Source organism: Xenopus tropicalis, chromosome 8, assembly GCF_000004195.4.
Source record: "Xenopus tropicalis strain Nigerian chromosome 8, UCB_Xtro_10.0, whole genome shotgun sequence".
Classification (NCBI taxonomy): Eukaryota; Metazoa; Chordata; class Amphibia; order Anura; family Pipidae; genus Xenopus; species Xenopus tropicalis.
The window spans coordinates 38,002,592-38,026,218 of NC_030684.2; the positions used below are offsets into that span (position 1 = coordinate 38,002,592).

Below are 23,627 nucleotides of genomic sequence, written 5' to 3' on the forward strand. Positions count from 1 at the left end.
TCTTATTTGGTGAAACAAAAAAAGCAGCATATAAAGTAGAGAATTGGAACATGATTTGTAGCTTTTAATTGTTTTTTGCACTCTGATTAATGGCGTTTCTTGAGATGCTTGTGCCTGACACTAAAATCTGCCCATGGCGGCCATTTTATATTTAGTTAATGTTTAGTCACTGTCTTGTTCTAGAGGAATAGTGCTGGTTACAGGGGTATATCTATGCCACACAGAATTCCTGATGTATTTCTGGTTTCAGATTATGTGCAACACTAAGTGGCAGTTGTCTTAGTTGGTTTTTAATCACTCTTAGTTATGTTTATCTATGGGATATCATTTTCTGTAGGTGGGACCCCCGCTTGTTTGCTTGGCCCTTCCGCTTTCCATGAGGAAATGACCAGACAGACAGCACAGCTTTGGGAGGATGCAAACAGGATTATGGTAAGTACAGAGAAGACAAGAGCCTTTTATCTGAATAAAAGTTATCTGTAATGCCTGTATTCAACCAACAGGAAGCCCCGCTATGGGCTCATACTGATGAGAGTTGTTATCTGTACTCAACTGCGCCAGCATTCTCCTGCATTCCACCGCAGGAGAGCTCAGATAAAAACACATTCCATTCTACCCTATTGTGGTGTACACACACAGGCACGTGTAAGTGCTGAACACGGGTGGGGCGCAGCATGTTCTCACTGTTTCTCATTTTCCATTTTCTGTGATCTTATCAGCATATCACGGGGCCCCTCACAACAAGATTTCCCAGCTTCCTCCGGCTCTCCCCCCCCCAGCGTCCTTCTGCTTCCTCCGGCTCCCCCTGCTTCCTCCGGCTCCCCACTGTGTACACAGCTAAGCAATGTGGCTTTAGTAAAGTCTAGGGGGATGAAATGCCCCCCACTAGGACAGTGTGTGTTGAAGAGACTGCCTGGAGAACCCCTAATTCCCTATTCCCAGACTGTAAGATTGTGCTGTGAGGGATGTATTGGGCATCAACACACTCCTTACCCAGAACCCTCAGCTAGACATGGTGGGCTCTGCAGGGAACAACACTCTACCCACCCAGAATGTTCACCCGGGAATGCTGTGCTCTGTAGGCTGGAGAACTTTACCCAGAATCCTCAGCCAGACATTGTTTAAATAGAACGTAGTAAGCACCCTGATGATGATGTGTTACATAAAGTGTGCACGCTCTACCCAGAATCTGCAATCAAGTGTTCCATAGACTGTAATGTACCTGCCAGACGCAACTTGCACACTCATATCCCTGGGAATCGACTTCTCTCACTAGCACTTCTTTTTTACCAATGGGGACAATATCGATCTCGCTGCATCCTCTGGCTCCTCACTACATCCCCACTACTATAAGGTTGCACCTGTGCGTACTGACGTCACACTACGCATGGGATGCGACCAATTGGATTTACCCGCTGACCACCAATGACAGGGCCCGTAATTGTTTAAAGGGGCCTGAGCTAAAAAAACAAGTATCAAGGCCAAGCCACCCTTAATAGCGAGAAATCGTTCGAGACGACTGTCCCCCTTTTGCCCCCCCCCCGATGGTGGCCTTGGGAGTACTCGGGCTATTTTCCAGCGATCTTACCGGCATGTGTGCAGTTTCTACAGTGCCTATTGCCTATTTTTCTGTAATCTTACCCGGCACACGTAGAGTTATTGCCCATTTTCCATGGAAAGTACCGGCATAGTTGATGTTAATGGAGTACTTATTGGCCTTTTCACAGCCATCTTTACGTGCTCTATCTGTTCAGACTGTGGCTTGATCAGCCAGAAGGCAAACCTGAATGGCAGAGTGTTGCCTCCTTTACTTGGAGGGGGAGAGTGGGGGTGGGGGGGGGCAAAATTATAATGAATGTGTAGACATAACATCATGTGGATAAATGAAGATGGGACTTATCAAGCACTTTTTGTAATTCCATTCCCATGTGAAGGCTGTAGAATTTAGAATGTAAGAGGTGGAACAGAGAATTAAGGAATGGGTTGGCATGTAACTGTAAGCATATTGTTGGTACACAAAAGAACAGAATGCTGTTTATGAAGGTTGGAATAAACTAATCGGAGGGATTCCATGGGGTTCATTTGTGAGCCTGAGCGCAGCATGCAAAGTGCAAAGAGGCCACAATCAGGCGTATGTATGGCATACATTATCATGGGAATGTGCAATACCATATTGTTTTATAGGAAAGCATTAAACTACACAGAGTTTTTCTTTAGTTGGAAAACAGTGCGTTAAGGTGGCCCTACGGGAGCTGCTAAACGCTGCTGACCCGGCCTATACATATAAACTGGCTGTTGGGACAGAGGACTTACAGGAATGGGCGCCTTTATGCTGCTTAGTGGTCAAAGACTTAGTAATTGGAAAATGTCTAACCTTGTTCTTATAAAACCGTAGCAACACATTCCTTTTTTATGGTAATGTTCCTTATTGTTGTTACATCAGGGCTGGAACTAGGGCTAGAAGGGGTACCTGCCTGGGGCGTAAGGCTGGGGGGCTCCATGCAGCTACCTCTCCTGCCCCCCTGGTCCATGCTCCCTTGCCCCTGCCAGCCCCTTGCGCAGCCACAGTGACGTGTCTGTCCCCCCCTCCCGCTCTTCTGCGCTCCCTGTTTTCAGTGTAGAAATCAATTGTCACCCTTCCCCTAGTTTTTTTTTTTAAAGATTTTCTTTATTGATTTTTTTTTTTACAAAGTAATAAAGTAGAAAGTGAAAGAGAATAGGAAAGAAAGGAAAGATGGTAATAGACGGTAATAGGTGGTGTGCATTTGCATCCCGCTGGGCAATATTAATATATTGTGCTACTCGTTCGTGGCTCCCTTCCCATAGTTACCAAACTCTTTAGGGAGTAAATGACTTAACAATTGCTGGTGTTCTCACAAGAGTTCCCATAATGCCAGAAGCTGGGTGTTATCTGCTAACCTTGCCTTCTATTAATGGGAGAATGGACTAGAGCCTGGGTGCCATCTGTTATTTAGAGACTAAGGGAATGACAGGGCAGTTTGGGCATTTTACCCATGTGTTTGGGCAACATTTGGTGCATGATCTGGATGTATTGCTGTGGCTGAAGAGGGACAAATGGCATACATGCTGTAATCATGCTGTATACTTGAAACTAACTAAGATATAATGAATCCTATTTGGAGGCAAACCATTCCTATTGTGTTTAACGTTCAAATGATTTTTAGAAGACGTAAGGTATAGAGATCCAAATTACAGAAAGATCCCTTTTTCGGAAAACCCCAGGTCCCAAGTATTTTGGATACAAGGTCTGATACCTGTATATATTGCTCATTAAATGCTTAAACTAATGTACAGTGTCTTTGTACTGACTGTGCAGCACAGATATTGGATGTTCCCTATGGGCCACCAAAGGTTGGTTGTGTTTGACAGTTATTCTATCACTAATTTGTTGGGGCAGTGGGGGCCCACCCATTACATTTTGGCCTTGGCCCACTGGTACCTTAAAGCGGCTCTGGCCCATGCCTGCTGGTGGGCCCCAAGTGCTTTCTATCCCCTCCGATAGTTATGCCGTTATAATTAGGTTTCTGATTATATTGATGTGACACAACAGTCTTGCAGTGACCTAGGCAGGCTTGGACTGGCAATCTGTAAATTCTGGCAACTGCCAGGGTAGGATAGGGGAGAAGTTACAGGCAGTACAGTGGGCACCTGCCTTTGATCTGTGCCAGGCAATGGTGTGGAAACAAATGCATGACTTAAATCAGGGAAGTCAATCAAAACCTTGGATCTACAGAGCTGACAATATGCTGGTGTCATGGATTCTAAGGGTTAATATCCTATAATAATTTGATGCAACCATTCTTTTTATTAAATAAAACTCCTAAATGACAGAACGCAAACCTGGTGCATCTGAGCGATATAATAACCCACCCTTACATCACAGTCCCGCATCAAGCACAGCTTTGCCGTTTGCTGTAGAAAGACGTCTTCACCTGTTTTGGATTTTTCACAATGTGTACTTTCCAAAAATATGTTTTTTTGGGGGGGGTCTCTATACAGTAAGGGGGTGTTACAGCACATAATATGCAGTCAGGGGCTCTGTTTGCAGAAGCTGAGTTGGTCAGTGAAAAAATTCATAGGCGCTACTTTTACTTGGGGTCTGTACACACCACATGCTTTGGTATATCTATGTATATTGCCCATCAAACTCTCCAGTAGACCTCTGGCGTTCAGACATAGGGGCAGATTTACTAATCCACAAATACAAATCACGAATGGGAAAAATTCGGATTGGAAACGAAAATTTCTGAAGATCACAAATATCCCGAAAATGCTTCCGAAAAAATTGTATTACTCACGATAATATCGTATTGGCGATCCGAAAGTCACAAAATTTTTGTACTGACCATTGTAAACAGCGGCAGAGCCTTTCCGAATTTTTCGCGCGGGCGCAAAAAAATCGGCAAGAATACGCTCGGAGCGTTCGTGTCTTAGTGAATCTCCTCCATAGAGTCATTGTATGAAATAATTGTGTGAGATAAATGCGGCAAATTGCAATGTTTTTAGGTGATATTCAGAAAGCTTTGCAGTTTGGTACTTTGGTGTAGAAAGGCATCTTTACCCATGTTGGATTTGTATGAACGTGTACTTTCCAAAACTATATGGTTTTCAGGGGTCACCCTATATTTTTTCCTCTTTTACCCCACACAAAACTGCCCGTGTGTTTATGAATTCAGTAAAGGTAAGCCATGAAATTAGTGCGCACAGGGTATATTTTGGGCACTGTAAGTGCCATCTACATTGATAAACCTATGTATGTTGGCCTTCAAACTGTTCAGTAGACCTCGGGGGTTCATAATTAAGGTGTTTTATATGGTTACATAAAGCCCTGTGAGAGAAACGATATTGCAAAGTGGAAGTTTTTGAGGATTTTTGTTTCGTCAAAATCACCAATTTTACAAAAACTTTGTACTTTGGAGTAGAAAGACGTGGGTACCCATTTTAGTACTTTTTATAGCTTTATACCAAATAAAACGCAGTAAATGTGTTGATTTTGCAGGAGCTGAAATGACAGAAATGACAGTACATATGGGGGTATATTCCCCTTGGGGCCCCTACATGCCACATACTTAGCTAAACCTATACATATTGGGCATCAAACTGTTCAGTGGACCCCTGGTGTTTATATTCAGGGTGTTTTATCTTGGTACCTAATGCTATGTGGGAGATAAGAATCTGTAGAGTAGAAGCTTTAAAAATGATTTTTCTTTGTCCAGTAAAATTGACAGCAACCCTATGGCTACCCTATGTCCATAGACTGGATGGTATAACCCCCATGCTAGATCATATACTAAGTGTCTGGGACAAGGTAAAATACAAAACGAAACTATTCTCTCCTCACCACCCAGCAGTCCCAATATTTGGTAACCCTGAATTTCTACCAGGACTAAACAAAGAGTCTTTTCAATGGTGGGAGGCCAAAGGCTTAACAGTATTAAGACACATGTATGGAATCTCTGGTCCCCTGAGTTGGGACAGATTCCAACAACTATATTCTCCCCCCCGGGAGAACTTTTCAGGTTCATGCAGGTACAACATTACCTGAAATCCAAATTTAAAGATACAAGGGTACCACCTTCCACGTACCTAGAAACCATATGTACAAAATACCCATACTCAAAAGGAGTGCTTTCAAGGTTATATAATTTACTATCTGAGTTCAGCCTCCCACCAACCTTACCATACATAAAAGCTTGGGAAAAAGACTTGGGTCAAACAATAGAGGAAAACGTATGGTCTCAAATATGGGATCAGACAGCACATAACTCAATAAATACCTCCCTGCTTGAAGCAGGATACAAGGTCCTGCTACGGTGGTACCTGGTCCCATCTAGACTCCATAAAATTAACAACCAATGTGACCCTCAATGCTTTAGAAAATGTGGAAGTGAAGGTACGGTTCACCATATATGGTGGCAATGTCCCAGGGTGCAGAGATTCTGGACTAGAGTTTACCAAATGATATATTCAGTTACGGGTATAAACCTGCCTAAATCCCCAGAACATGCACTACTGGGAAAGAAAATTCCTAACATAAACAAAAACATAAGGACGCTAATAAACCAAATCTTTACAGCAGCTAAGTTAACAATAGCTAAAGCGTGGAAATCCCCACTTCTGCCCATACCACTATTAAAAAATAAGATAAATTGGATACTAGTTAATGAAAAATTAACTAGTATCCTCACAGACCGACAAGAACGGCTTCAAAAAACATGGGGCCCATGGATACAATACTCTGCCTCCCCTAGTGGAATCATGCCTTCACTCTCCATATATGATAAAAGAAAATCTGAATAATGGGAAACGATTACTGAAAAGTCCCAAGGGACACACGGACGAGAGAAATATACAGGTGGAACCCGGATCTCGGTGAGAAGAATAAAGAAGTATTCCAACAGGATCAATTTGACTCAATGATTTGTTATAACACCAGTTTTTCCCCACTGTTCCAATCTTTTATTTCTTACCTCCCATTCCCTAGCAAGCCGGGAATCTGAAAAAAGCAAGATCCTGACTTGCCCACCCCCTACCTACCCCCTTCCCTTATCACCTCCCTCATTCCCTACCCCTTCCCTACCCCCCCTTCCTACCCCCCCCCTTTAAAGAATGAAACACAACAAATATATATGGTTAACAAATGTACAGTTTATTCATGTACCAAATGTAAGTCCACATACTACTGATGATACTGTTATATAACTATCATTCTCAATAAAAAAGTTTAAAAAAAAAATAATTTTCAAATATGTCACAAATTTTATAAAGACTGGTACATTTAGGAAAGCATTGCAACTTGGTAATTTGGAGTAGAAAGGCAGTTGTGCCTATTCTGGATTCATCAGAAATAAAGTATAGTTTTCTAGGGTAAACCTAATCTAAGTGGAATATTTGGCCTTGAAATCTAAAGTATGCAGCTTTCTGGAGCAGTGCTTTGGAAATTTGGTAGTGTATTGCGTAGGCGGATTTTCCATAAGGCTAGGGTAGGCTAAGCCTCCCCAAACCTGCTTGGCACATTAAAAAAAACAAAAAAAAACCACCTTACTCCGTTTCTGCACTGTCCTGGAAATTAGTTCCTCAAGCCCGTTTTGCTGTGCTCCGATTGGATCTTTCTTTTTCTGGATTCTCCAATCAGAGCACAGCTTCCTTGACAGACAGTAAAATTGACCAATCAGAGCACAGATGCACACAGGGATCGGGAAACAGTGCAGAAATGAAGACTGAAAAGAAGAATCTGCAGCTGTAACTTTACCTAAGAACCAACTCTCAGCTTTTGCTGCAGATTTCATCCCACAGGTACTATACACAGGTACTATACCCAGGCACTATACCCAGGCACTATACACAGGTACTATACCCAGGCACTATACACAGGCACTATACCCAGGCGCTATACACAGGGACTATACCCAGGCACTATACACAGGGACTATACCCAGGCACTATACACAGGCACTATACCCAGGCACTATACGCAGGCACTATACACAGGCACTATACACGGGTACTATACACGGGTACTATACACAGGTACTATACCCAGGCACTATACACGGGTACTATACACAGGCACTATACATGGGTACTATACACAGGTACTATACACAGGTACTATACCCAGGCACTATACACGGGTACTATACACAGGTACTATACACGGGTACTATACACAGGCACTATACACAGGCACTATACCCAGGCACTATACACAGGCGCTATACCCAGGCACTATACACAGGCACTATACACAGGCACTATACACAGGCGCTATACACAGGCGCTATACCCAGGCGCTATACACAGGCACTATACACAGGCGCTATACACAGGCACTATACACAGGCACTATACCCAGGCGCTATACACAGGAGCTATACACAGGCGCTATACACAGGCGCTATACCCAGGCGCTATACACAGGCACTATACACAGGCGCTATACCCAGGCGCTATACACAGGCACTATACCCAGGCACTATACACAGGTACTATACACAGGTACTATACACAGGCACTATACACAGGTACTATACACAGGCACTATACAGTTCTAAAGAATCACTAGCTGACATTAAATTGTTTTTTGCCTGACCTGACATCTATAATAATTTATAATCTATCCCCTACCCTAACACATGGAGGGTAAGTTAACTCTTTCCCTCTGAAAAAGCTCATTGTGTGTTTATATATTTGTTGTAGTTTTTTGCACTTACTATTTTTTTTTTTATTTTTGTCATTGTTTTGTTCATTTATAGTAAGTTACAGTGGGGCCAATGCTGTGTATCAGTGCCAGTGTTATAGTGCCAGGGCCTGAATATCTGCCATCTGTACCCACTGCTTCTCACTGTATATAATGTGCTGGGTTTGTAAATACGGACTGCGTCTCACTGTATATAATGGGGAGTCAGTACCCACTGCCTTTCTTGCTATAAAACTAACATAAACACATCTAAAGGGGTGGTTCACTTTTAAGTTAACCTTTAGTATGTTATAAAATGGCCTATTCCTAGCAACTTTGCAATTGGTCTTCCTAATTAATTTTTTTGAATAATTTGCCTCTGTTCTGCCTCTTTCCAGATTTCAAATGGGGGCCAAAAATATTGCTCTGTGAGGCTACAATTTTATTATTATTATAATTTTGTATTACTTATTTTTCCAAGTAGGCCCCTTAACTATTCATATTCCCATCTCTTGTTTAAACCACTACCTGGTTGCTAGGGTAAATAAGACCCTAGCAACCAGATAGCTGCTGAAATACCAAATGGAGAGCTGCTGAACAAAAAGCTAAATAACTGAAAAACCATTAAAAATAAAAGTGAATTCGAATGCGAACTACCCCTTTAAGCTAACTGATCCCAAACACAAATGTTTGCACATCCCCTCACAGAAGTGCACGTATGAATACTCTTAAATCCTAAGCATTTTAGGGTAAAAAAAAAAAAAAGCACCCCCACCCGCACTTTTGTACAGTATCCCTGGGAGTCAGTGGGAACGGCAAGAGGTAGTTGGGAGGTTAATTTTTTACACCAGCAGCGAATCCACTAAGTGTCACATTAGCTGTAGGTCAGTCTGTGTATGGGCCATCTTTAGCCTCCCCAAACAAAAAAGTCACCCTCCGCCTATGGTGTATTGCTGGGAGTTTTTGACCCATACAAGTGAGAAATCTCCATAAAACTATATATATTTGGTATTGACACCTTCAGGAGGCATGGGACTTTCCAAATCAGTTGTATTTTTGTGCATAAAATAATTCATGTTTCTGATACATGTGTTTATATTATGGAAAATATCATTTTTATTAATTTTTTAGACATTTAGAAACCTATATCTTGTTACAGAAGTGGAATTACGCAAAAATGCTTTGTGACCATGCCCCCACATGCCACACCCACTTTACATGACCCAGATGTGCCAGTATAATCACTAAATAAAAAGAATAAAGGACATATTAACTTCAAATGTGCCAGTATGATTACATTTAATTGATAAAGGGCATATTAACCCCAGACATGCCAGTAAAATTACTAAATGAATCTGATAAAGGGCATATCAACTTCAGACATGCCAACACTTCTGTGCATTTTCCAAACAGGGCCAATTCCAGTGGTACATAAATCTATGTTATTTCCTTCCATTCTTAATCAGTTGAAAGCAAAACAATATTAATGTACCACTAGAATTTCTACCCATATTATCAAGGCCTAAGGTTCCCAAACTTATAAGGGCCCCTTTTAAATGTCTGCTATATTTGATGAACGGATCAGCGATACCTCTGTTTTCTATTGTGCATGCTGTGCTCTGCCAGAGATTCCCAGGAGTGAGAGATATATGTGAGGGGTGGAAAGGTGAAAATGCCCAGCACACAAATAAAGACAGCAGCCTCTTCTGCCTGATAAAAGCCAGAGCGCACTCCTAGCCCCTGACCCAGTGAGCAGGAGCAGGGAAAGGGATGCCGCCAATGCCGATAGTTGACCCTTGCCAGTCACAAATGCTCCTCCCAGGACAATTAAACATCAAGGTAAACCTGGGAGCATGGGGTAGCAGGGGAGATTCAAGAGTTAAGGGGGCGGGCTTTATTCCCCAGAGCAGAGCAGGCACAGCAATCAATTAATGGCAATGCTGAGAAGCGGGACATCTAACAGTGAATCTGGGACAGCGGGCAGTGCCATAAATATCGGGACTGTCCCACTGAAAGCGGGACGGTGGGGAGGTATGTATTTGAAAGCTTAGGTTGTTCCCAAAAAAAATCTAAACTGTTAAAGGGATGTGGGTAGGTTTTCCACCTTGTTTTCCCTATAATACTGGGCTTCTAGCCGTGTGCTGGCGATGCCACGGGGTGGGAAATGGGCAGAGGGGAAGGCAGGCCTGTGCTCATAAGGGGAAAAGGTCTTGTTCTTTGTTGAGTTTTAGTTCTCCTGTAAAGGACAAGTAAGAGACAGACCAACAAAAACTCTTCCTTCATATTTCACTTGTTAGAGGTGCGGGTGGAGATATTAACCGGAGTACTTACCATAGGCGGTGGCATAACAAGAAGGCACTGTCATTAGTTGGCCTTTTTAGTGTGAATGTGGTTCCATTTGGCTGGTGTGCATGGCCCTGAGGTAGGCATGGTGAAATCACTGGCCAATGACAAACAGGCGCAGACGTGAAAGCTCGCCATAATGGCGTTTCGTTAAACCATTTACTTAATACATCTTATTTTGGAACTATTCTTTATCCCTCGGGCATAGCGGCTTTTAATAACTTACGTGCCAGAAGATGGATAGTTTTAAGCACAGCAGAAACGATAATGATCCTTTATTTATACAATGTTTTACTATTTATTATTTTATTATAGTAAAAGGTGGAAAGTGTGGCTAGATGAGATCTTTTGCTTGGTTGCTATGGGTTACTAGACCATGAGCACGCTTTGTGTCATATCCCCTTCACAGTAGGGTCGATTTCATCAGATGCCAATTAAACTACTTGCAAGTTTTTGAAGTATGGGAGGAGGCTGGGCTACCCAGAGGAACCTACTAAGAGGCAATTAAAACATACTGACCCAGTGCATTGAACCCAAGCGCTGCAAGGCAGCAATGCTAGCCACTGGGCTACTGGGCCATACTTATTACAGAGCCTCAGTTAAAAAGGCAACAAAAGCAGAAGGAGGCTTAATGCAAACGGCAATGTAAATGAAGATGGGCTGAAAGTATTTTACTCCTTAACCACCCGGCACTTTTTTACCCACAGGCGTTACACCATATGGCAGCACAAGTCTCAGTTGGTTTCATTCTGCGCTGTGGGGCTGCACCTTTGCTTTACCAACCATGAACAGAGAAAAGAAATGGACTTGATCAGGGTTGTTCCCTTGAGTACTGACCCATAGATGGGCCACATGTCAAACACACGTCAAACACGTCCATACAGCGCCACGCCATATGTTCTGCTGAGACAGCCCTTGCCATTACACATCTACTATTTCCAAGGGTGCACGACTGACCAATCGACCGCGCAGATCTGCCCGTACATGTATGTGTGCTGTATTACGGCTATGTACGCACATGTACATGTATGTGTGCTGTATTACGGCTATGTACGCACATGTACATGTATGTGTGCTGTATTACGGCTATGTACGCACATGTACATGTATGTATGCTGTATTACGGCTATGTACACACATGTATATGTATGTATGCTGTATTACGGCTATGTACGCACATGTACATGTATGTGTGCTGTATTACGGCTATGTACGCACATGTACATGTATGTATGCTGTATTACGGCTATGTACACACATGTATATGTATGTATGCTGTATTACGGCTATGTACGCACATGTACATGTATGTATGCTGTATTACAGCTATGTACGCGCATGTACATGTATGTATGCTGTATTACGGCTATGTACGCACATGTACATGTATGTATGCTGTATTACGGCTATGTACGCACATGTACATGTATGTATGCTGTATTACGGCTATGTACGCACATGTACGTGTATGTATGCTGTATTACGGCTATGTACGCACATGTACATGTATGTATGCTGTATTACGGCTATGTACGCACATGTACATGTATGTATGCTGTATTACGGCTATGTACGCACATGTACATGTATGTATGCTGTATTACGGCTATGTACGCACATGTACATGTATGTATGCTGTATTACGGCTATGTACGCGCATGTACGTGTATGTATGCTGTATTACAGCTATGTACGCACATGTACGTGTATGTATGCTGTATTACGGCTATGTACGCACATGTACATGTATGTATGCTGTATTACGGCTATGTACGCACATGTACATGTATGTATGCTGTATTACGGCTATGTACGCACATGTACATGTATGTATGCTGTATTACAGCTATGCACGCGCATGTACATGTATGTATGCTGTATTACGGCTATGTACGCGCATGTACATGTATGTATGCTGTATTACGGCTATGTACGCGCATGTACATGTATGTATGCTGTATTACGGCTATGTACGCGCATGTACGTGTATGTATGCTGTATTACGGCTATGTACGCACATGTACATGTATGTATGCTGTATTACGGCTATGTACGCGCATGTACATGTATGTATGCTGTATTACGGCTATGTACGCACATGTACATGTATGTATGCTGTATTACGGCTATGTACGCGCATGTACGTGTATGTATGCTGTATTACAGCTATGCACGCACATGTACATGTATGTATGCTGTATTACGGCTATGTACGCACATGTACATGTATGTATGCTGTATTACGGCTATGTACGCACATGTACATGTATGTATGCTGTATTACGGCTATGTACGCGCATGTACATGTATGTATGCTGTATTACGGCTATGTGCGCACATGTACATGTATGTATGCTGTATTACGGCTATGCACGCACATGTACATGTATGTATGCTGTATTACGGCTATGTATGCGCATGTACAGTATGTATGCTGTATTACGGCTATGTACGCGCATGTACATGTATGTATGCTGTATTACGGCTATGTACGCACATGTACATGTATGTATGCTGTATTACGGCTATGCACGCACATGTACATGTATGTATGCTGTATTACGGCTATGCACGCACATGTACATGTATGTATGCTGTATTACGGCTATGTACGCACATGTACATGTATGTATGCTGTATTACGGCTATGCACGCACATGTACATGTATGTATGCTGTATTACGGCTATGCACGCACATGTACATGTATGTATGCTGTATTACGGCTATGTACGCACATGTACATGTATGTATGCTGTATTACGGCTATGTACGCACATGTACATGTATGTATGCTGTATTACGGCTATGTACGCACATGTACATGTATGTATGCTGTATTACGGCTATGTACACACATGTATATGTATGTATGCTGTATTACGGCTATGTACGCACATGTACATGTATGTGTGCTGTATTACGGCTATGTACGCACATGTACATGTATGTATGCTGTATTACGGCTATGTACACACATGTATATGTATGTATGCTGTATTACGGCTATGTACGCACATGTACATGTATGTATGCTGTATTACAGCTATGTACGCGCATGTACATGTATGTATGCTGTATTACGGCTATGTACGCACATGTACATGTATGTATGCTGTATTACGGCTATGTACGCACATGTACATGTATGTATGCTGTATTACGGCTATGTACGCACATGTACGTGTATGTATGCTGTATTACGGCTATGTACGCACATGTACATGTATGTATGCTGTATTACGGCTATGTACGCACATGTACATGTATGTATGCTGTATTACGGCTATGTACGCACATGTACATGTATGTATGCTGTATTACGGCTATGTACGCACATGTACATGTATGTATGCTGTATTACGGCTATGTACGCGCATGTACGTGTATGTATGCTGTATTACAGCTATGTACGCACATGTACGTGTATGTATGCTGTATTACGGCTATGTACGCACATGTACATGTATGTATGCTGTATTACGGCTATGTACGCACATGTACATGTATGTATGCTGTATTACGGCTATGTACGCACATGTACATGTATGTATGCTGTATTACAGCTATGCACGCGCATGTACATGTATGTATGCTGTATTACGGCTATGTACGCGCATGTACATGTATGTATGCTGTATTACGGCTATGTACGCGCATGTACATGTATGTATGCTGTATTACGGCTATGTACGCGCATGTACGTGTATGTATGCTGTATTACGGCTATGTACGCACATGTACATGTATGTATGCTGTATTACGGCTATGTACGCGCATGTACATGTATGTATGCTGTATTACGGCTATGTACGCACATGTACATGTATGTATGCTGTATTACGGCTATGTACGCGCATGTACGTGTATGTATGCTGTATTACAGCTATGCACGCACATGTACATGTATGTATGCTGTATTACGGCTATGTACGCACATGTACATGTATGTATGCTGTATTACGGCTATGTACGCACATGTACATGTATGTATGCTGTATTACGGCTATGTACGCGCATGTACATGTATGTATGCTGTATTACGGCTATGTGCGCACATGTACATGTATGTATGCTGTATTACGGCTATGCACGCACATGTACATGTATGTATGCTGTATTACGGCTATGTATGCGCATGTACAGTATGTATGCTGTATTACGGCTATGTACGCGCATGTACATGTATGTATGCTGTATTACGGCTATGTACGCACATGTACATGTATGTATGCTGTATTACGGCTATGCACGCACATGTACATGTATGTATGCTGTATTACGGCTATGCACGCACATGTACATGTATGTATGCTGTATTACGGCTATGTACGCACATGTACATGTATGTATGCTGTATTACGGCTATGCACGCACATGTACATGTATGTATGCTGTATTACGGCTATGCACGCACATGTACATGTATGTATGCTGTATTACGGCTATGTACGCACATGTACATGTATGTATGCTGTATTACGGCTATGTACGCACATGTACATGTATGTATGCTGTATTACGGCTATGTACGCACATGTACGTGTATGTATGCTGTATTACGGCTATGTACGCACATGTACGTGTATGTATGCTGTATTACGGCTATGCACGCACATGTACGTGTATGTATGCTGTATTACGGCTATGCACGCACAGGTGCCAGGTCCTAAGTTACAATCTGCACTCATTTGTGTAAGGGAAGGTGGAACAGACCAGAGGAAAAGAGGCCCTGCTTGCACTTGTCTCTGGCTGATCCTGAACTGAAACATACAAACCTGTGCTTATATGGTTATGTGCTAGATATGCACTTTCCATAGCACCTGCCGAGAGCTACGGAAGAGCACTGGGGCAGCAAAAACAAAAAAGAATCTGTTGAATTACGACTTTTAAAAGTCATAATTCAAGAGAATTTTTTTTTGGTGGCCCTATTGCTCTTCCGTATAGAGCTGCTTTTTTTCATCCGGCTTCTTCTGATCCATAGGCTATAGAGTATTTGCAGCAGGATCAAAAAGTGCTCATATGTTTAGTTGTTATACAAAAAAATACCTATATATATGGGTGTAGGATATTCCCTGCTATTAAGGCATTTTCTGTGAAGGTATTCCAAATAAAATAAAGGAAAAAGAGTAAAATAAGGAAACACAAAATGGTTTAGTCTCCCCTCCCCAGCAATTATACAGCTGGTTCCCAGAAGCACTCCAGCCCCAGCAAGCAAAGAATAGCTTTTAGTTAAAGGCAATGTTCACCTTTATATTAAAGGAAGTATAAATTCTCCAAACAAACTAATGTCAAATGGCTCAGAGTGCTCTTGTTTTCTAGTTTTCAAGATCTTAAGCAGTTTTTGCCCTGCTAATATAATTCATGTGAAACAACGGCGCCGCCTGTTAGTTATTCTGACCAACTGGACACAGAGATCTTCTTTTATGTGAATTAAAGAGTAAGATTTATCTTCCTGACCCAAAAGTGAGGTTGCTTTAACCCCTAACCCACACAGGAGACCCTGAGTTCTACTCCCAATCCCAGCCCCAAACCATGGGCTCACTGGGGAACTGCTGAGCTTGGGAATAGTAATCCGTGAGCAGTAAAGAAGTCAGATTCATGGGATTCATGGCTGATCATTGGAATTATATCAAATAAGAAATTTCTTACAAATAAGCAATAAAAAAGCTGCTTAAAAAATCAGAGGTTTAAAGCAAAGTGAAACAGGTGTTTGCAGGCATTTCTATATATACTGTATATAGTTACTTATTAATAGCATTTTTAATTTGAGAAACAGGACAAGATGAGCTCTAAACCAGACTGGTGTTTCTCTGGCAGTGCAGACAGTTATTGGGATGTTTTGCTCTTATTTAGATTGTTTTTCCAATAGTCGCTTCCAACATGGGCATTGATGAAACATATGAAATTGTTCAGTACTGTAATTAATGAAATGTATAGAAACTTGAGGCTCTTGGCAGCAGGGATTTATCAGTGTACAATAAAGATTTGCCAACATAACCCTGATGATTTTGCCCAGTGTTTCAGCAGTTTAGGGAGTCGAGGGTTTGCGGCTGAGCTGAGTGGGTCCCCATGGACATTAATATGTTTCTTGAGCCTGGTGGGTGCTGGCTCGGTGCATTGGTTACATATAGTCAGGTGACTGTAGCAGCTTACAGCAGGCCCTCTGGCATTTGCCAGAATCTACAGATTGCCAGTCCGGCACACTACTAATGGCACTTAGCTGTATGCAATATGTTAGTTTAGTAGTGAATAGATAATCTCCCTGCATACCTTACCTGTCCAGGTAAGTAACAAAAAACTTGCTTTTCTGCACATCACAAGCCCTACTCAAGTTAAAAAAGGGGATGCCATCCCTTTAAGGTTTAGGAGTTGGCCAAACCCTAAATGTTCTACCAAACTGGCTCTGAACCCTAAATGTCACGTGCCAATTCTTGTCAACACAACAGAAACATTTTTTCACAAATAATATATTTTCTTTTTTGGAGATTGTTTTTTTTTTTCAAGCCAAATCCAGACGTTATATGGTACATCCCTACGTTTTTATTCTGGAATAAAACCTGCAACCTTATCGCTGTTCTTTAGGGCACATTTACAGTGCCCCACGCAGTGTGCCAAGGGCAACAAAGGCTGCATTGTCTGCACGTTGAGCAAATAGACACAGACTCTTCTCTCCATTTCGGAGTGCAGAGACCTACTGATCGCTTTATGAATACAATGTTAGGCCATGTTAGATTAAAAAGGGGCGGGCAGTGGAGGCACATATGTGTCCCGCCTCCTACCCACAAGGTACTGGTACCGGCGCTCCTTGCAAAGAGAAGCTCACCCTTGGGCTTTTGTGCAAAGAGCAGGAAACCCAGGGGCTTGTAAAATGAGCCTTCTGTCTCTTACTTTTCACTGCCTTTCACAATGCAGCAAATATTATATCTCTTTCTATTACTTCAATTATTATATGGCGAATTAATTTCACTTTGTCTATGTAGAACATAGTGAACTCGCTTCCATTTTCAGCTGCATGAAGGCTGTGCCCCCTATTCACACAGCAAACACGTGTGCCGCAGGAACTAGCTATGTGCGGGCAAATGGATAGAATGGAGGGGAGCTGGTGCCGGCTCTGTTGGTTCTCTCTCTGCGTATCAGTGCAGCACAATTCATGGCTCTCTGTTATATTGCCATTTATGTCATTTGTCAGTTCATTGGAAGCGCACGTCTTAAAATCCATACAGTCGCTTTCATTTGATTTTTCTCCAATAGACAATGTCCCTTGTAATGACTATGGCTTTTCTACTACCAGACACCCACTTTGATAAACGCCAGGTTCAGGGTAGGTTAGATGGGGTTCTGTAATGTCACGGGAGCAGCCGCCTCAGCGAGGCACCACTGTTTAAACAGGGATGTTTAGTATTTAGTATTGTATTTAATGGCTTAGTTTGAGTGATGAGCAATTCATTTGAGTGTGATGGGGCCAAAGAAGTAAAAAAATGGTTTGGGTTGGGTCAGTAATGATCTTGATCTTCATCATGCTGTCAAAAGATTTCTTGTGTCTGTTTTCCTCTGCTAGAGACATGCCGCTCTCCCCTATCCCCTCTCCTGCTCCCCTTTCCCTCAAGAATGCTAAGAACTCACTCCCCCCCCCTTAGGAATGTGGATCTGAGCCAATCAGCAGGAAGTTGACTCACAGTCTTACTAACTGAGCATGTTCACTTGATCTCGGTGTCTGTGCAGGAACGAGGCATTATGGGAGCTTTCTTTACCCAGATCAGCGGTTTTTCTTCCTGTTTGGCTTCTGATCATCAACAGGTGAAATATGGGGAGACTTAAGGGCACTATTGAGAGAACTGAAGGTATGCCTGCAGCTTGGGATTAACTCTTTACTAGCCTTTCCTTCTCTTTAAAATAGACTTGGAAAGGGTATTCTAGACATCCTTACTGTAAATGAAATATGTTAGGCGGAAGGCCTCTGAAAACCATTTGCCTGATGCCCAGTCTCACTGCATGGGGTAGGGACTACCAAACTGCCCTTCTTGAACGACCAGCTCCAGTAAGACTTAGCCAGAAGGCGGAGAGTTAAGGTGAGATTTGAGTACAATGGCTATTTGCTAGATAGCCCCGAGATCCCGCTACAATGTGAATAGGTTGAGATTTGGAAATACTATAAGTGCTTACTTGCTGTTCTAGCTAATCTAAGGGCTGAATGGTTCATATATCACGGGTTTCCTAGATCTGTAATCTTGTTATGAGCTAATGGGGTGCCCTGCCTTCAAGGAGGCTTAAACCTAAGGGACATAACACAAGGGGAGATTAGTCGTGCCGCGACACAACTCCGTTGTCGCAGGCAACTAATCTCCCCGCAATGCCATCCCACCGGCTAGAATGTAAATCACCAGTGGGATGGCATACGCAACACTGCGATTTGCCAAAGTCAACAAAGTTGCCTTGAGAGGAAACTTCGGCAAATCGCGGAGCTGCGTATGCCATCCCACTGGCGATTTACATTCTAGCCGGTGGGATGGCATTGCGGGGAGATTAGTTGCCTGCAACAACGGAGATTCGTTGCGGCGCGACTAACCTCCCCGTGTGCCACGGCCCTAAAAAGTCAAAGTACACAGTCGAGTAACCCATATCAACCAATCAGATGTTTGGTTTTAAACAACTGGTCAGTGCATGCCGCTTGCTGATTGGTTGCTATGGATTATTAGACAAGTAGCAATCTTAAAGAGCACCTAAAAACAGAGTCAGTGTTGTGAATGGGGGGATAGAATATAAGGAAAAGCACCTTATTGAGCACGCTATCCTCTGCACTAGGAAGGGGCCCCCAGTGCAGATGGCCATGTTGTGGCACACACATGCATATAATGAGCAAGTGACCCAGCGTGCTCCTGATGCGCACTTATGTGAGCTAAATCGCCATGTTCACCCCCCAATCCAATGTGACATGAGTGCACATAATGAGCAAACTCGAGCACTTGCTAGATATGCACCGTGTGTTCCCCAATAGGGCTGCCCCCACACTGGAGGTAGCTCCCAGCTTTTGTTTTGTTGCCTAAGCAATTGGCGCTCAGTACGAGGACAACAAATTGCTCAAAATCACTCCCATTATTGTCTGTGACAATCACCTGATCCCACAAAACTGCGGTCTTGTATGCCATTCATTATGTTAATACTTGTATTAGTTTTCTTTTCAGCCCATCTACTATTACGGCAAGCGCCCTTTGCATCGCTTCGATTTCCAAAGTTGCGTGAAGTTGTCTGTAGGAGGAAATTTTACACGACTTCAGAAACTGCAGTGATGCGAAGGTCTTTCCCCCGGCGACATCTATTGTTACTGGTGGAAACCCTTTATGGAGCAGTTACTCCACCTCTAGCGGTTGATCTATTGCGGGCGAGTGAGTTGATCTGTGGGTGCTTGCCCTCAACCTTTCATTTTATTTCCAAACTACTGTGTGGTTAAGGGGTAGTTAAGCCCTAGCAACCAGGCAGCAGCTACAATTCCAAGTCTGAGAGTTTCTGATCAAATACATTTTTTAAATAATGGACAAACTGCATATTGTGTTGGAATGCTGCTGTCTCTGTGACATAAAAAGTTAAGTTTAAGCTGAACTGTCTGTCTGATTAGAATGGTTTTGTTCTTTCTCCTTCCAGGTTGGATCTGGCTAAACTGTCTATGGAAGATAAAGGCAAAGGATCACAGGTGCATGATGGGAAAGAGACAGCTTCCCACATTTGAATCCTGAGTGAGAAGGAGCCATGTGAGTGAGGGTTTGATGCTCGGGCCGTGCAGCGCAGGAGGAGTTCCATCACTATACCATTAACTGAGAGACTTCAGAGCCCAATAGGACTTGTGACCAGCCCATTCTGGGACCCCTTCCCTGCTGTGTAGGAGTTTTCTAGTGCATTTTACTGCTGAGCCATGGGAAGCCTTTTGTCTTTGGCTTGTTTAATAGACTTTGGCCTCTGTCTCCACTCCTCCTTTCATTTCATTATAGAAAGCTAATCCAATGATTAGAGCCAGGACCTATATAAACCAGCTTGTCACCATGTTTTTAGGGCTACATAGCTGTCTGCATCTAGTCTGTGACTCCCGAGTTCCTGGATGATGTATTTTTGAGTTGTTAAACTTATTTGGCTTTGGCCCTGGCCTGATTCTGGACCTTGACTGCTGCCTATCCTGATTTTTGTTAATTATACTGCGCTATGCCTTGCCTTCTGCTTACTGTGAGCAATGGTTTGTATACTAGACTCTGCCTTGTCTTCTGCCTGCCCTGACGGGCAACTTCCAATCTGTATCTTCCAATAAAATCCAGCCTTGTTTCTTTCAAATTCCTGACCTTTATTTGGAATGCTTATCATCCGATTTTAATTAAAATCTCAGTATTTCAGCTACATTTTCTGTCTCACATGCTCTGTGAGCAATAATGTATCTTTTGTTCACAATTGTTTTTGAGTGGTTGCTTAGTGCACAGCTTAAGGTGGCCATACACTTTAAGATCTGCTCGCTTGCCAAGGTAGATATTGGCAGGTACAATCGGCCCGTGTATGGTTACCTTTAGAGATAACCTATAAATAATTGGTTGTAGTCAGAGAAGAGGATCCCCTGAGCCAGGAAATGAGCAGCCAATAGTGACAACAAGAAGTGTTAGTAGGCATGGGGTGGGGCATGAAGGGTCACTTGTATGTAGGGTGTACAATTTGTGCACCCCTAATAATAGGCTAGAAGGCTCATGAGTAAATGGCGCACATAGCGCCAAGTGCTTGTTTAGGATGCAAATTGCTATTTTCCCCCCAATGCAGAGGTTTTTTATCCACAATTACAGCATCATTGCGCCTGTGTGCCAAGTTGTGAATGATATTATTAACGGCAATAGCGTGGGATTATGAACAAGTCAGTAGTGCTGATTGGCCAACCTGCTAGTGGAACCCTGAAATGATTCCCGGGTTCTCTTGCATCAATTCCTACACTTGTGCATATAATTCATTAGAGCAGGCTGGTTGGGCACATTAGCGCTCCCCAGAAGTACTCACTCGTTTGCACATTAGTGCTCCCAACAAGTACTCACTCGTTTGCAAATTAGCGCTCCCAACAAGTACTCACTCGTTTGCACATTAGCGCTCCCCGCAAGTACTCACTCGTTTGCACATTAGCGCTCCCCACAAGTACTCACTCGTTTGCACATTAGCGCTCCCCACAAGTACTCACTCGTTTGCACATTAGCGCTCCCCACAAGTACTCACTCGTTTGCACATTAGTGCTCCCAACAAGTACTCACTCGTTTGCACATTAGCGCTCCCAACAAGTACTCACTCGTTTGCACATTAGCGCTCCCCACAAGTACTCACTCGTTTGCACATTAGCGCTCCCCGCGAGTAGCAAGTACACGCTAGTGCAAGGAACATGTATGGGGCGAGTATCTTTTATGAATGGTGTTTATGCTTTTTCAACTATTTGTTTGTAAATGAGCCCTTGTATGTATATTAACCAAGGGAAATCCCCAGTACAGTGCAACAATGAGCAGGGTGAATATTACCCCAAGTGGAACACCACTACAAAGCAATAATGAACTGACAAAACTACAACCAAACTTACAAGGCAGAATTAAGAATTGGGACCTCCAACATTTTTAATCTTCAGAATGAACCATCCTCTTGCTTTATGCTCAAAAAAAATGAGATGAAAAATATTATACAATAAAAATACTTGCATACTTAAAATGTCACATTTCTATGCCCATTCTCCTGCGCAAGTACTTACTTATCCCTTCTGAGATAACACTGTTGGGATCATTAGCAGCCAGAATATGTGGATTAATTGCAACTCTGGGAATATCCTGTAGGGGGGGTGTGACAGGTCGGCCTTTGGTATTGCACTTGTAATTCTGGCTCAGTTTGCGCTACTGATTCATATGAGCACAAAGTGGCTGAGGGCTTTCTAGTCCCCATAAGGTTGTAACAGGATTCTCACTGGGGAGGGGTGGCAAGGGGGGGACTTACAGGATAACTATATGTTTTGAATAACTGCAGATTTCTCATATTTCACAACTGTTACTAATAATTTTTTTCTGTCAGTAAGATAACTGCCTGAGTGTCAGCCGGCCCTCTTGCCATTTGCCTTGTATGCCTATACCGTGCCCATTACTCAATTCTATATGAGAGGAAAGGATAGATAATGGTATGTAAAAGGAAGTAATTAAGAGACTATAGAAAGTGAGTGACAGAGAAGGGGAGAGTGGGGCTAAGGTGTAAGGGTTTCTGGGGGGCCCCTGGCACCCCAATCCGACACTGAAGGAAAGGGGATTCCACATAAAAATAAACTTCCCTGATACAGGAAATCTGGACAGTTTATTTTAAGCAAAACTTTATTTGTCACATTTTTATTACATTGTGAATACGACTGATGAATAAGGATTTTAGAAATGAATAACATTTTTTAATTACCAGTAAAAATATACAATTAACAAGCAGAGACAAATTAGAATTACCCTTCACCGTTTGCTTTGAGATAAATTAACTCAACACTTTTCCGTATCTTGCGCAAATTTTTTGTACTGAACGATCGTAAACGGCGGGAAAACCTTTCTGACTTTGATCCTTCTGTGCATGATTTTGGAAGCCTCCCATAGGGCTCAATGGCACTCTGCACTCCAACCTGGCCCAAGGAAAGTCTCCCATAGGGCTCAATGGCACCCTGCAGCTCCAACCTGGCCCAAGGAAAGTCTCCCATAGGGCTCAATGGCACTCTGCAGCTCCAACCCGGCCCAAGGAAAGTCTCCCATAGGGCTCAATGGCACTCTGCAGCTCCAACCCGGCCCAAGGAGAGTCTCCCATAGGGCTCAATGGCACTCTGCAGCTCCAACCCGGCCCAAGGAAAGTCTCCCATAGGGCTCAATGGCACTCTGCAGCTCCAACCCGGCCCAAGGAAAGTCTCCCATAGGGCTCAATGGCACTCTGCAGCTCCAACCCGGCCCAAGGAAAGTCTCCCATAGGGCTCAATGGCACTCTGCAGCTCCAACCCGGCCCAAGGAAAGTCTCCCATAGGGCTCAATGGCACTCTGCAGCTCCAACCCGGCCCAAGGAGAGTCTCCCATAGG

The 23,627-nt window shown here is 43.0% G+C and overlaps 1 long non-coding RNA gene across 1 annotated transcript; it reads left to right on the forward strand.

The window, feature by feature from the left end:
* Positions 1-350: 350 nt before the first annotated feature.
* On the forward strand, positions 351-20,925 carry LOC116406544. Its single transcript, XR_004219546.1, has 2 exons — positions 351-432; positions 20,185-20,925. It is a non-coding gene; the product is annotated as an uncharacterized LOC116406544 (long non-coding RNA).
* The last annotated feature ends 2,702 nt before the right edge of the window (positions 20,926-23,627 follow it).